Genomic DNA, 14,770 nt, shown 5'->3' on the forward strand with positions numbered 1-14,770 from the left:
ATATAGCCAGGGGATTTTTTGGTCTCCAAAATAGAGCACAGAAGACACTGGAACTTCTAGGATGAGGAGGGACATGGAAAGTGCGGCCAGGACTGGTCAATTATTCTTCCCAACCTCATAGAAATCAGAATTAGACTTAAAGAGGGCTGAAGTAGAGCGATAACTACGAGCATTGAGCTTAAGGAAACAAGATCTTGATACTCGACGAACAAGTGAACAAAAGGAAATGGAAAAGGTAGATCCATTTCAGTCACATGGCAAGGAACCATAAATGTTCAACAATGTCATAATATAGAAATGGGCAGGGGTGAGGGAGCCAACCCAAATTTAAAACCCATTAATGAAGAGCCAAGAGCGGAGGAAGGATTTGATACCCAAAATGAAGGGGACAACCTACCTACTAGGGAAACTGTTGAAGTTGAAGACATCCTATACACAAAGAAAGACATAGACCAAATGATCAATCCCACATTCTTGCAGGACATGGAGCTCTTGATTCTACAAAGACGGACGGAGGTTGCTAATAATGAGCTAGGCCAGAATGAGGTGGCTAAACCTACCCATAGACCCGAAATGCCTAGAAGAGGATGAGGTCTAGGTAGGGGGAGTAGCTCCTCAAAGACAAATGGTGGATCCAAATGTAGATCTTAATGTGGCCACAAGGACAGATTTGCTAAATATGGCTACAAAAATGGGACAAGGAATGGTTAGGGAACTAGGCACTGCTCTAGAATCTATACCATCCCAAATGAAGCCACACATCATTTCAAAGCTCATACAAAAGTTCTCAGGGGATGGGGACCCGATCCAACATGTTGAGATCTTTGAGTCCACATGTGCGAAACCTGTGGGCGAGTAAGTGATGTAACCATGATTCATGCCTTCTCACTGACCCTAGAAGGAAAGGCTCATCAATGGTTTTCAAACCCTTAAGCCAGAAGATAAGATCAATTTCACTCGACTCAAGAATGTGTTCGTGCCAAGCTTTGCCCAAAGTGGTGACAGATGGAGCCGTGTGGCATAGCTGCATAATATCAAACAGAAAGAAAATGAGTGGATGCGAGACTATGTATCCCGACTCAAGCACTTAAATTCAAGATGTTATCTATGGGAGAGGCTAACTGATGAGATCATTTATTGCCCTGCTTTCAGAGAGGAGTCCGATATCACAAAATGCATGATTATCTAGTATTAGCACGACCGGCTACTCTAGATGCATGCTGTAAGTTAGCAATCGAATATGAAGACAATATGCTTGAATTGCCACAACCTGAAGATGTCAAGGCAGCTTCAGCAGAGCAACAACTTCATGATTCTCGAGTCACCAAGACACATGAACTTGGAGCAAGCAAGTTGGGAACATGACTGTGGATGAACTCAATAATGCCATACTGGACAAATTGAAGGTTAAGGATGGAAGAGAAGCATCAGGTCATGGGCATGCTCATCTCTACCCTCGGAGAGATTTGATATGGTGTTCTATGTGTAGAATGAATCACACCACCACTGAATGCCCTCCATAAAGAGTAAGGCCGTTACTCTATTGTGCTCATTGTGTGAAATTAGGGAACCATGACACATCCATGTGCAAGTATCCAAGATTCCAAACTGTAGCACAATTGTCGGCACCTAGAGCACCACTAGCCTTTGCCAGCACCACCCATGCAAATCACTACGGATGCAGGCCAGCCAAACCCATCCTATTTACCTAAAGGGATGTTCTAGATACATGACACGTCGCCTCTACTACCACTTGTTCTACCGCCACAACCACCATAGGCTAAAATCAACCAAGTGCTGATTGAGGAGCCATCAAATGAGGGTGAAATGGTGAGTGAGGTAGAAGTCAAAAGTGAGTACTATGAGGAAGCTACAGAGATTGTGCTAGAATTTTATGTTTTACAAAATAACACACCGGTACTAGTGTTCCAAATCACGGTACAATGGAAAGGTAAGGACATAAACTCCAATATGAGAAGGGGTCCACTACAATGTTTTAGTTGCGGTGGACCTCATCGAATAACAGACTGTCCTAACAAAAATGTGGTTCATGCGCATCAAACTCAGCCAATGGCTACACCGCACGTAATGACATGCTAGTGCTTACTTGTACTAAGTGTGGGATTGATCATTTGATCAAAGACTGCCCATATCGTGCAAGTGGTTCTGCTTCCACTTCTAACCATGCCACTATTAGGACCATAAGTGTGTAGCCTAGAAACATCATGCCATTGAATGTCTTGACGTGAGCCCAAGCCCAAGTAGGGGACAAAGGGAAGAACCCAGCAAGTGCCACCACTTCTAGAACTACCATGAGAAGGAGAGTGAAAAAGTGGGTAAAGGTGACACTAGGGTCACAATCCAGGATGGATCTGAAGAAGATACTATTCACACTAAATCTACCCAATCAAAGGAAGAGAGTGATCAAGCGCCAAAATCAGACAAGCTTACCCAAGAGGTACAAAGAGAGAGACCAGCAACCCCTAAGGGGATTAGTGAATACCCAAATGCAAGAAGAAGAGATAAGAAAGCTTGAAGTAGCTAAGGCCCTAGTGGAAGAGTGCCAACGACTTCATAAAGCCAAATTAAAGGCTAATCGCGCCAGGGATACAATGTATCCAAGAAACGAGCTGATAAGGGAAAGAGAATTGGATGTGCCTACTACAATTCCAGAAGAGTCTGAAGGAGGATCTCAAGGAGACCTTATGGCAAGAATGTTTGAGGAGGCTAAGCAAGGTGTTTCCATTCATTCATTCCTAATGAGGAGTGAATATGAGACATAGAAGTGAAAGGAGCCCTCACTTGCCAGAGAACCAAGGGACATAGGCAGTCTTACTGCTGTACTGTCCACTCCCGTCCAAATGCCATTTGGACAACTGCTACTACGCAATTCACCAACATTGTGGGCAGACATAATAGAATGGGTAGAGGGAGGACTAAAGCCAATGACCACTTGAGAGGAGACCCAGCCACCTCTAGCATAAAGAAACTTAAAACACGTAGGGGAAAGAATGCCTAGATTTGTCAAGATATCGGTCAATTAATTGGGGCGGTTTTATGAAAGTGACGACACTAATGCTACAATCCCAATTGATCATAACAGATACCAAGCATTGGTGGCTATCCTGGATGGAGGAACAGGTGTTAGCATTATCACAAAACGATGTTGGGAGAATTGGGGAAAACTAGATTTGGAAAGAGCGGATCTTATCGTTAAAATGGCAGACATAACATCTTCAAGACCCATGGGGCTTTTGAAGAATGTACAACTTAAACTCTTTATGTTCCGCTACCATTATACATTTGTGCTAATGGACTTTCTACACCAACCAAACTCATACAACATAATCTTTGGGAGACTCTTCATGAGGGAATCCAAATTGGTGCATTATTGGGCATTAGACCACGTGTATGTTCAAAGGGATTCACAAATCCTAAAGATAGACTTGCGAATGTGGAAAGCACACCCAATGGAAGGGCAACTGTTTGGTAATAACTTGGTCACCATTGAGCGAACCACATCCATACAAGTATGCCAGCCAACGGTAGAATTTTCAAAGGAGGAAGAAGAAACTGAAATTTATGCTTCCCTCTCCGGATTTTAGTGAAAATTGGATACATGTGCTAGCCACCATAGATGTTATGCAGCCCCGAGGAACCCAATATATCAAATCTGGGAATGTCCCTAACACCTCTGTTTATATGGTCAATGTACAACCAAGTGAAGAGGGGTCGAGGAGGAAGCCTCTAGCACAGAAGGGACTAGATCACAGGGCCTCACTAGTGCCCAGCGCCTTAGAAGATGGTGGAAGCAAAAAAGGTATATCGCTCGACGAAATGCCCTCTACAAAGTAAACCCACGGACGCCCAATGGCTGAGATATCTCGAAGCTACTAACATGCACGATGACTTTTCTAAGAATTGGGGTGAGGAATTGAACACGATATCCTTAGAAGGGAAACATAAGGAGGAGGTCATTCCCTTAAAGCCGGAATGCCTAAGCTTACAAAGGCGGGGCGCCGAAAACGAAAGAAGGCTCTAGCGGAAGTCAAGCGCAAGGCCAAGAAGGTGATGGCTCAAGCTCAAACAAAAAGAGAGGATGAAGATAAACCAGACCCACTCTCAGTGCCTGACCATTTCAAGACATACACGATTGACGAATGAACAATGGTCCAATTGACGGCCAAAAGAGTTAAGGAAGATGGTTTGTCCACATCATACGATGGTCCAGCTGAGGTCAAGAAAATTGATATTGCAGAGAGAGGGGAGGAAACCAAACCTATCTATATCGCTAAGGACTTGACTCCAGCTAAGGAAAATGAACTTATTGCTCTCCTCAAAGAATTTAAAGATTGTTTTACCTAGAACTACAAAGAGATGAAGGGCATACCACTTAAAGTGGTACAACACACGATCCCAATCATGGAAGGATCAAGACCTACCAGGCAGAAACCTTACCAGATGAGTCCAAAATACGCAGCAATTGTAAAGGAGGAAATTGACAAACTCATTGTTGCATATTTCATCTACCAAATTGAGCACACAAAATGGCTATCACTGTTATGGCTCACCGTAACCCTCCTTGAAACACATCCAACAAGAGATTACTTAGTGAACCACAATTGTTGTGAGGATCTTTCCATTTGGCCGAGCTCGTAAACCCTTGAGGTCTCCAAGCTCTATAACTCCTTGAGAAGCAATTCCACCGCGCCTCCCGTGAGCGTTGTCACACAGCCGCATTATTGCACTACGGGTACTTGTCCCTCCTTTCACCTCACTTCACTCACACACACTCAGTAGCATGCATTATGGAGAGAGATTAGCAAGAGGATTAGAAAGAGCAAGACTCAATTGCAAAATGGGAGAGTATGTTGTATTATGAGAGATATTCACTTATATACATGGCCATAAGTGTTCACACTCACTTAAATTGTGGTCGGCCAGGAACTTTAGGCTTATAAGAGGCCTAATGCTATTATAATGACTACTCTCATAATATATCCATGAAGCACATCACTTAGAACTTCATTCTAACTTGCCACCACACGCTCTTGAAGCGGGAATCACCATAAATACTCTATCGTCACACCATTACAGGCGCCCATCCAAGTTGTAGCTTTGGACACCATTACTTCATATCTTGAATGTATGACCCTTTGGTGTATCTACCTTGACTCCTTGATGTAAGATAATGGTGGTAGTTCTTGTTAACCCTAGGAATGGGTTAACAATCATCAATCGTATAGTGCCAAAGAAGAATGGAAAACTTAGGGTATGTGTCGATCTCAAAAAGGTCAATGTAGCTACTAGAAAGGACCATTACCCCCACTGCCTTAGATTGAACACATTTTGGAAGGGGTAACTAGTGAAGAAGCTTACAGCTTCTTAGACGGATTTTCAGGTTACAATCAGGTGTCTATAGCACCCGAAGACCAGCATAAAATGGCCTTCAATACAATGTGGGAGACATTTGCTTACAAAGTTATGCCTTTTAGTCTCACCAATGCCCCAGCAACGTTCCAACGATTGATGTGCATAGCCTTCAAGGACTACTTGCAAAAGTGGTTGGAGGTATTCATTGATGATCTGTGTGCACAATCACGATGATCGGAACATCTGGCTTGTTTGAAAAAGGTATTTGAGCGATGTTGATTGTATCGAATATCCTTAAATTCGTTGAAATGCCAATTTTGGGTCAAACATGGTGTGATCTTGGGACACATTGTCTCTAAGAACGGCATTTCCATAGACGAAAGTAAAAGGTCAAGCTTATCTTAGAACTGCCCCCACCCACTAATTACAAAGGTGTACAGAGGTTTATGGGCCATGTTGGGTATTATCGTTGCTTCATAGTATTTTATGCTATAATTTCCAAACCATTATATAGACTACTCATTGTCTTTAAATGGAATTAAGAATTCCAAGAAGCATATGATAAATTGAAACAAGCATTGGCCAGTGCACCAATTTCGAGACCACCCAACTGGGATCTTATATTCCATGTGCACAACATCGATGCATCGAACTTCGCAATATGATGTGTATTGGCACAAGCTGGTGAGTTCAAATTGGACTACCTGGTCTGCTTTGCTAATCGCCAATTGAATGATGCAGAGGTAAATTATACCACCACAGAACAAGAGGGTTTGGCCATGGTTTATATTGTCAAGAAGTATCAACATTACCTATTGTCCAACAAATTTGTATTCTTTGTGGACCATTAGGCTTTATTATACTTGGTGAATAAGCCCTGCACCATGGGAAGAATAACACCCTCGTTGCTATTACTATTAGAATTTGATTTCACGATCACGGGGTAAGAAAGGAGACATAGCATGTGCTGGCCGATCATATGTCTAGAATTCCAAATAGGGAACCGGAAATTGGTCTTGATGATGACCTCCCAAATGCTTGTGTGTTTAAACTAAACATGGTGCCTGAATGGAGTGAAGAAATATCAGACTATCTAGCTTATGGTTTTTCACAAGAACGACCTTTGAACAAAGATAAAAATATGTCGGCTTATTAAGTTAATCGCACCTTATCAATTAATTCCTAGAGAATTGTACAAGCTAAGTAAATATAATGTCTTGAGAAGATGTGTGTGGGAAGATGAATTTGTCGCTATTTTAGATGAAGCACACTCGAGAATAACTGGAGGACACTTTGCTGGGGAGATCACAGTGCACAAGGTGCTTTAAGTAGGGCTATGGTGGCCTACGTTATTTGGGACTACCATGGAGTTTGTAAAAAGATGCAAAGAGTGTCAAAGATTCACTATTCCACAACAAAGAGATAGGATGCCGCTTACCCCTGTGATTGTAAAAGATAACCTTTTGAGAAGTGGGATAGTGTTGGACCCATTAGTCCAGCTGTGCATCCATCACAAGCCCGATATGTGATCGTGGCCACAGACTATTTCACGAAATAGACAGAGGCAAGAGCCTCTAAGCGAGCTGATGCACAAACAATGGCTTAATTCTTATATGAACAAATCATTTTAAGATTCGGGTGCCCATTGGAATTCGTCAATGATCGGGGTTCACATTTCATTAATGAGATGATTGATCACTTACTTGTTGGATTCCTTTTAGTCCACCGAAAGTCGTCCCCCTATTATGTACAGGCAAATGGTCAAGCTGAGAGTACAAATAAGATTTTGTGTACTATCTTGACAAAAACATTAGAAGCTAGTCACACAGATTGGGAACATAAGCTAACTGCAGCTTTATGGGCATATCAAACATCGTATAAGGTAGTCGATGGGATATACTCCCTTCCGTCTAGCTTATGGCATTGAGGTGGTAATGCCTATGGAGAACTTAGTTCCAAGTGTGTGAATTGCAGTGCAAGAGAGATTAACTGAGAATGCATTAGCCGAAAGGTTGGTTGATTTAGAGAAACTTGAGGAAGCCCGACTAATGGCATCACATGGGCTTATGGTCGAGAAATTGCGTACAAAACGTTGGTTTGACCATAACTTGAAACAAAAAGAACTAGATACGGGGGACCTCATGTATGGTGTCGGATGCACCAGAGAAGAGAAACTCAAGTACAGAGGATTAGGACCATTTCGAGTGTCCGAAATCACACCTCAAGGGTTGGTACAAATTGAAACAATTGAGGGTGTGCAAATGGAGGGTTACATCAATGGAAGCAAGCTTAAAAAGTATTACGGACCATTGACCCAGGAGATGCTCATGCAAGAGCATCTACTAAAACAGAAGAAAGAGCTAGCCAAGGAAAAAATCAAGCAACTTAAGAAGAAGCTAAGGCAAGGGAAGTCAAGGCCAAACAGAGACTCCAAGAGAGAACATTGCATGTGAACATGGTTTCACTAACGCTCCTTGATGAGGATAACCTAGACATTAAGCCAGCACGGCTCAGTGTGAAAGTCTCTACGATTAAAAGTCATGCAACAAGCATTGCATTAATCGATAATACGGGATCAAGTCATAATCTTATCTCTTATGAAACATGGGAAGCTCTAGACAAACCGCACCTTGAGGCCACCAATGCACAAGTACGAAGTGTGCATTTGTCAACTACCAAAGTTGTGGGATTTCTAAGTGTTAATATTTCCATCAGAAAGAATACCTTGGTTAGAAAGGTGTTTGTTATACCTGTAGAATCTATGGATGAAGAAATGATCCTTGGACAATTCTGGATTTGCACCAGTAATTGTAATATCCAGTGGAAAAAGAGGGTTGCACAACTCGATGAGGGCAAGTATATCATTACCGTGCCATTATGGAGTCCATAAAACAAGGGAAAGCAGGCTATGATAGATGACATGGAAACACCAATGCCAAAGAAGGCAGCTATTGTACTAGAGAAGGCATCAACATCACAATCCTTATGCAAAAAACAAAAAAGTCTCCTGTAATTCAACAGTGGGTCCCTAAGAACCAACTTCGAGCCCATAAATACTATGATGCAAAAAGAGCAATTGGGGGATTAGGGCAAAAAGTTCAAACTACAGACAAGGGACATAGATGGCCATCCAATGTCAGCCAGTAGTATTCCAAACGAGGCCACCATCCACAAAGCATTGAAAAGCAATGGGTTCGAAAGGATTTGCTAGCTACACAAGGCTATTACCAGGCAATACGATAATATGGGTGCCAAAGTCCTACCCAAGGTTCAGTACTTCAAATACTTTCAGAAAAATAGGGAAGGACAATAAAAGCAAACAAGACTAATGTCTAGCTAAAGAAAATGCTAAGAAAGTACAGAAATTGGTTTGGAGAAAGAAGCCGATTCAACACAGTGAACTTAAGATAGCACTACCGCCAACTGCACCTACCAAAATAAAAGAGGTGGACAAAGTTAAGGAGAAAAAAAGAGAAAGTGTGCAACCACACATGAAAGAGACAGAACCCAATCAACAAGATTCAGTGGAGGCACTCTTCAATTAAATAGAGGGAAAAATCAAGCACTCTCACACTGAGCTTAAATGATTGCAACAACAACGCCCACAAGTGCCAAAGTACCACCTTGGTTTTCATGGCAATAAACAAAGATGAAGTACAGAAGGTATCCATTACTAAAAAATGGGTACAAGGTAAAAATGTTTGATCTTCATGCCATGAAACATGATCATTCATTTCATGTGTATTCAACCATTTTCTAAGTGCATGATTGAGCGTTTGAGCATGTAAGCTACATAGGGTATCAACCTTGCACGCACCGAATAAGAAATAGTTCACGTTGTGAAATGCCTTAGTCCTTCACGCTGTGAAATGGTCCAAAATAGTTCACGTCATGAGACCCTAAGCACTTCACGTCGTAAACTAGTCCTAAATGGTTCATGTTCTTACTACTTCACGGCGTGAAATGGTCACTTTCCCTCTGCCAATCATAGAATGCCATGTGGCATACTTTATTAAGATAGCCACCAAGGCCGACGACGACGATTGCTCAATAAAATTGAATTTTTTCCTCTTTTGTGCATTCCGCTTGTGTGAATTCTTCAATGATTGCATTTCTCGCGTATTGCAGCTCATCACTTTCAATTTCCATGTGCTCTTCTGCACGCATATACTGCAACTTCGGTTTGAGGTGGGAGCTTATGCCTTACCTTTGTTTTCTTTCTTTTCGTTTCTTTCTTTATTTTGTGAGTTGCAAATCGTGTGTCATGTTAATTCTTGTGAGCGGTGAAACCGTGTTGTAAGTGCTCTATTTTACGCAGCTGCTGCATATGTGCGTATATTCATGTATCGTACATACATACATAAAATGATCACTCACAACTAGCAACTTGATATTTCACGAAACACAATCTGACTCTCAATATGCTAACATATCACAGCTTTTTTAAGTTAAAAATCCTTAGAGTTCAAACCCTGCTAACTCACGGGTCAAAAAACCTGTTAACTCATGAGTCAATAACCTGCTATATCATGAGGGTTGGAGCCTACTATCTCACGGACAAACCACCTCACGTGTTAGGGCTTCTCATGTTTGAAGCCACCTGATATTTCACAGTACCCACTTTGAAAGAGACCACACAATCTGACTCTCAATGCACTCACAAATCACAGCTTTTAAAGTCAAAAACCCTTAGAGTTCAAACCCTGCTGCTATCTCACGAGGTCGGCACCTGCTATCTCATGGTTAAGACCCTGCGCTCTTGCAGATTAAGCCGCTTTACGGCTTAACCATCTCATGTCTTAATTGTCTCACGGGTTAAGCCACTTCACGGCTTAACCATCTCACTCTTAACTGTCTCACGAGTTAAGCCACTTCACGGCTTAACCATCTCATGTCTTAACTATCTCACAGGTTAAGCCACTTCACGACTTAACCATCTCACGTTTTAACTGTCTCATGGGCTAAAACCCTACTATCTCACGAGTAAAGATCCTGCACTTTCACGGGTAAAGATCCTGCACTTTCACGGCTTATACCTTGCTGCCTACATCTTCACATATTATACACTTGTTTATGGCTCACCCCACTAACACCGTTCTCTTCAATATAACACACACACATGCAATATATATATATATATATATATATATATATATATATATATATATATATATATATATATATATAAGAAGAAGAAGGGAGAGATGAAGAAAAAGGGAAAAAGACCACATGCTCTCACCAGTCATTATGACTTACTTTATAATCAATGTTGTAGATGTTGACATCCAACACCCCCGAACCCGAAGTCGCAGAAACTCCATCTGTCACACAGGCAAGTGCCTCAGGGTCACCAATGGACAAAAAAAGAGAGACCATCACGTGGCCCAAAGCTTAGCTACTTGGGTCAGTATGCGTAGATGCTCCATGGATCCATAATTACCAAGGACGTCCAAACTGCACATGGGAAGATAGCCATGCAATACCACAACCCAGAATGCTGCAGATTTTAGAAGACGCAGAAGTGAAGGCAAAGCTGGAGAAGGTAGGGCTAGGACGACCAAGAAAATAGCATCTTCATCACATAGTGGGGAGCCTTTTTGGGCTTTGTAATAGCCACATTCCAAAGATTCATGATGGAGAGTTTTTCATATTTTCTTCATAAGTTCATGGTAATATTTGTAGATGACTTTATAGCCTTTTCTAAAATGGTGGAGCATCCAGTGTGTCTGCATAAGATCTTTGAGAGATGCACATATTACTTAATCTATTTAAGTGCATATTTTGTGACATAAAAGAGAGTTGTTAGGACATATTATCTCAAAGAAAGGAATTTGCATTGCACCTAACAAGGTTAATGTCATAGAAAAAATGACAATACCTATTAACCTCACTCAAGTCAGATATCATTTATAGGTTATGTAAGCTTTTATAGAAGGTTCATTAGAGATTTTGCCAAAGTAGCTATTCCTCTATACGAGCTTACAAAACATAAAGTCAAATTTCATTGGGGACTAAGTGAAGAAGAAGCATTCCAAGTCTTTTGAAGAAGATAGCCATCAATGCTCCTATTTTAAGGAAGACAAGATGGGATGATGTGTTTCAAGTGCATATAGATGCGTAGAGGTTAGGCATTGGAGTTATTAATGGAACAACCTAAGGCAAGCCTAGACTTTCTAGTCCACTTTTCAAGCTAAAAGTTCTCAGATAGCAACAAGGCATACACCACCATAGAGAAGCTCTTAGGATGGTCTATAGTGTGTAAAAATTCAGACATAGGGAACTTTTTCATATTCTATGTCGATCTTATTACATATTATTAATAAGGTAGTCATCCATGGAAGGTTGATGAGGTGGATCTTGCTTTTGTAACAAGGTTGGAAAGGCTGATTTTGTGGCCGATTATCTATCAAGATCAATGGATTTTGTGGCCGATTATCTATCAAGGTCAATGGATTTTGAGGAAGAATTTGTGAAGATTCACGATCAATTCAATTTCTTGAAATGATGGATCTAGAGTGACAGGACATCATGGAATGATAATTCACGACGAATCAAAGGAAGGTATTGGTTTTGAAGGCTTTAAGTACACGGTGGTTATGGGAGTACTATATTAACTTGGAGTAAACATGGTGCTCAAAAGATATGTACCACTGCAAAAAGAAAGAACAATGGTGCTAAGGGAGGCACACTTGAGAGCCATGGGAGACCATCTGGTTGCAAACATCAAAGTAAGAAAAGTGTTACAAGTGGGTTTGTGGTGGAGACAATGTATGGGGATGCACTTAAATTTTGAAATAAGAGTGGTGGAGACAATGAATGGAGATGCAGTTAAATTTTGAAATCATTGTGACACATGTTTAAGATAAGGAAGACCTATGCTAAGTGACGTGATGCCATTGAATCTCATTCATGAAGTCGGGCCTAGGTTTCAAGGGACTCTTCAAGAAGGTCACACCAAGGAGGACAAAGTATATTATAGTGGCTACTTCTATATCACTAAATGGGTTGAAGAAAAGGTATTATTGGACAACTCGGTGAGAATTACGGCATGATTTGTCTACGAATCAGTGATAATTAGGTTTGGGTGTCCGATTGAAATTGTGATCGAGCAATGAACCCATTGCATTAATAAGGAAATACAAGAACTGGTAAGGGAATTCATGATTGTGCACAAAAAGTCAACTCCGTTACTATACGAGATGTAGGCAGAGAGAACTAACAAAACCTTAAAAGAAATTCTTACCAAAATAGTACAAGGAGAGCCTCACAACTAGGATAAGAAGTTGATAACTGCACTATGGACATATAGGATGGCTTACAAGGTGACCATGGGGCACACACCTATTAGGTTTGTGTATGTATTAGAAGTTATCATGCTTTTACAATGTCTTCCACACACGAAATTGGTGAGGTAGAAGTTCTTTGAGATAGATGGACCAATTAACTTAGCTGGATGATGTATGGTCCCAACAAATCGTCCAAAATAGGAGAAAAGTATGGCATGACAAGCACATTAAAGAGCAGTAACTTAAGAAGAGGGACTTACTTTTGCTATATCAATCAAGAATAGGACCCAAGAAGCCTAACTTAAAAATCGCATGGTTAGACCATATAAAATTGCTCATATTTTATACCAATCGTACTGTGAAACTTGAGGATACTTCAGGACTAACACTACCTAGGTTTTATAATGCATCCAAGATCAAGTTGTACACACATATGGCGATTGGAATAGCGCGAGTTGAAGAGACCAAGAAGCATGAAGACTTCAAGCTCTCTGAGAAAAAGATAGAAGGAAGAGAGAAAACTCTTGAAAGGAAATATAGAGACCAAGGAAAGGTAGTCTCGCAATGATAGTGGAGGCGAGAAGGGAAAAATAAATGATAGTGGAGGCGAGAAGGGAAATTTAAATAAAGGGAGAAAGCTGAGAGATGGAAACCAAGAACCAAGAAGAATCATGGATTGCTAACAAAGGGAGAGGCCGAGAAGTGAGAAATAAGTTTGAGAACCATCGAGAACCAAGAAGAGGACAATAGGAAAACAATACTAAAAACCAGAATTGAAAAAAGGCTGAGAGGTGAGACACACAATTGTGCGCTTTTGCCGCATAGGTCGTAGCTGGGGACTTGCCAGACACCGTATGCGAGCCACGAATGGCTGCAAGCATACAACAAGGAAAGCAAGCTCAAACAGAATGCCAAAGGGTGTGTCACTCACCGCTCAACCGCCGCCTTGAAGGATTCCCGCGTCGCAGTGAAGAAGGAGCCGCCGTCTCGCCGCTCTACCGCCTCTCCGCCGCCGTGCCGCTACACAGTGCTCGATCGCTCTCTCACTCTCTCTCTCTCTCTCTCTCACACACGCAAGAGAAGGAAACCAAAGAGATAAGGCAAGAGCACACTTGTATTCACAACACATGAGAATGAGGATTTTAGGGTTACATTTGGCTCTTATAGGTGACTTGGCCGTTCACACTTGGGCGCCCATACATGGCCGACCGATCCTAACCCTTATCCTACTGATATTCAAGGTGCGCCTCTCATCGGCGATCACCCAATCCCTTCATCCTTAACATATGGTGCCGACAAGCCCGGCCCATGACTCAGAATATTTAAATTAATGACGTAAAACATAGTACGTCTGAATGTCCGTCATAGGTTAACAACAATGAGTACATAAAGAGGCAAATAAGTGTGATACCCTTTGAGTATAGACACACTAATGGGATGCATGCGTGGGTAGCATGGGTAGCCGGGAAGGATGATTTATAATTAAAGGAAATCCTATGCTCATAATGATGCATTAATGAATAGGATCACATGTGGCACAAAAACCTAGTCATGCTCAAAAATATCTTATTCTACCTACCTTAACCTAATCTCATTAATCATGATTTTAGCAATTCATTTGTGTTCATCTTCTTTTACTCATCTCTAATGCAGTAGTCATTAAATTGTAATTTTTTGTGATGTGTATTATGTATCTGCTAATATGTATCTGCTAAACCATGGCAAAAATGATGCACATACCAGAAGCAAGGCACAAGGTTTCAGGCACATACATGGCACTGCTTGTTGCTCTAGAAGTAGCAGCAAGGCACAAGGTTTCAGGCACATACATGGCACTGCTTGTTGCTCTAGAAGTAGCAGGGTTGAGCTATGCCTATGCTTTGCCTTGGGAAAACAACACAAAGAACCATAATTAAAAAAAGGCCGAGAGGTGAGAGTCGAGACACAATAAGTACATAAAGAGGAAAATAAGTGTGATACCCTTTGAGTATAAACACACTAATGTGATGCATGCATGGGTAGCCGAGAAGGATGATTTATAATTAAAGGAAATAATGATGCATTAATGAATAGGATCACAGGTGGCACAAAAACCTATGCATGCGAAAAAA

Source organism: Cibotium barometz, chromosome 3 (assembly GCF_041138505.1).
Source record: "Cibotium barometz isolate CiBa-2024 chromosome 3, ASM4113850v1, whole genome shotgun sequence".
NCBI lineage: Eukaryota > Viridiplantae > Streptophyta > Polypodiopsida > Cyatheales > Cibotiaceae > Cibotium > Cibotium barometz.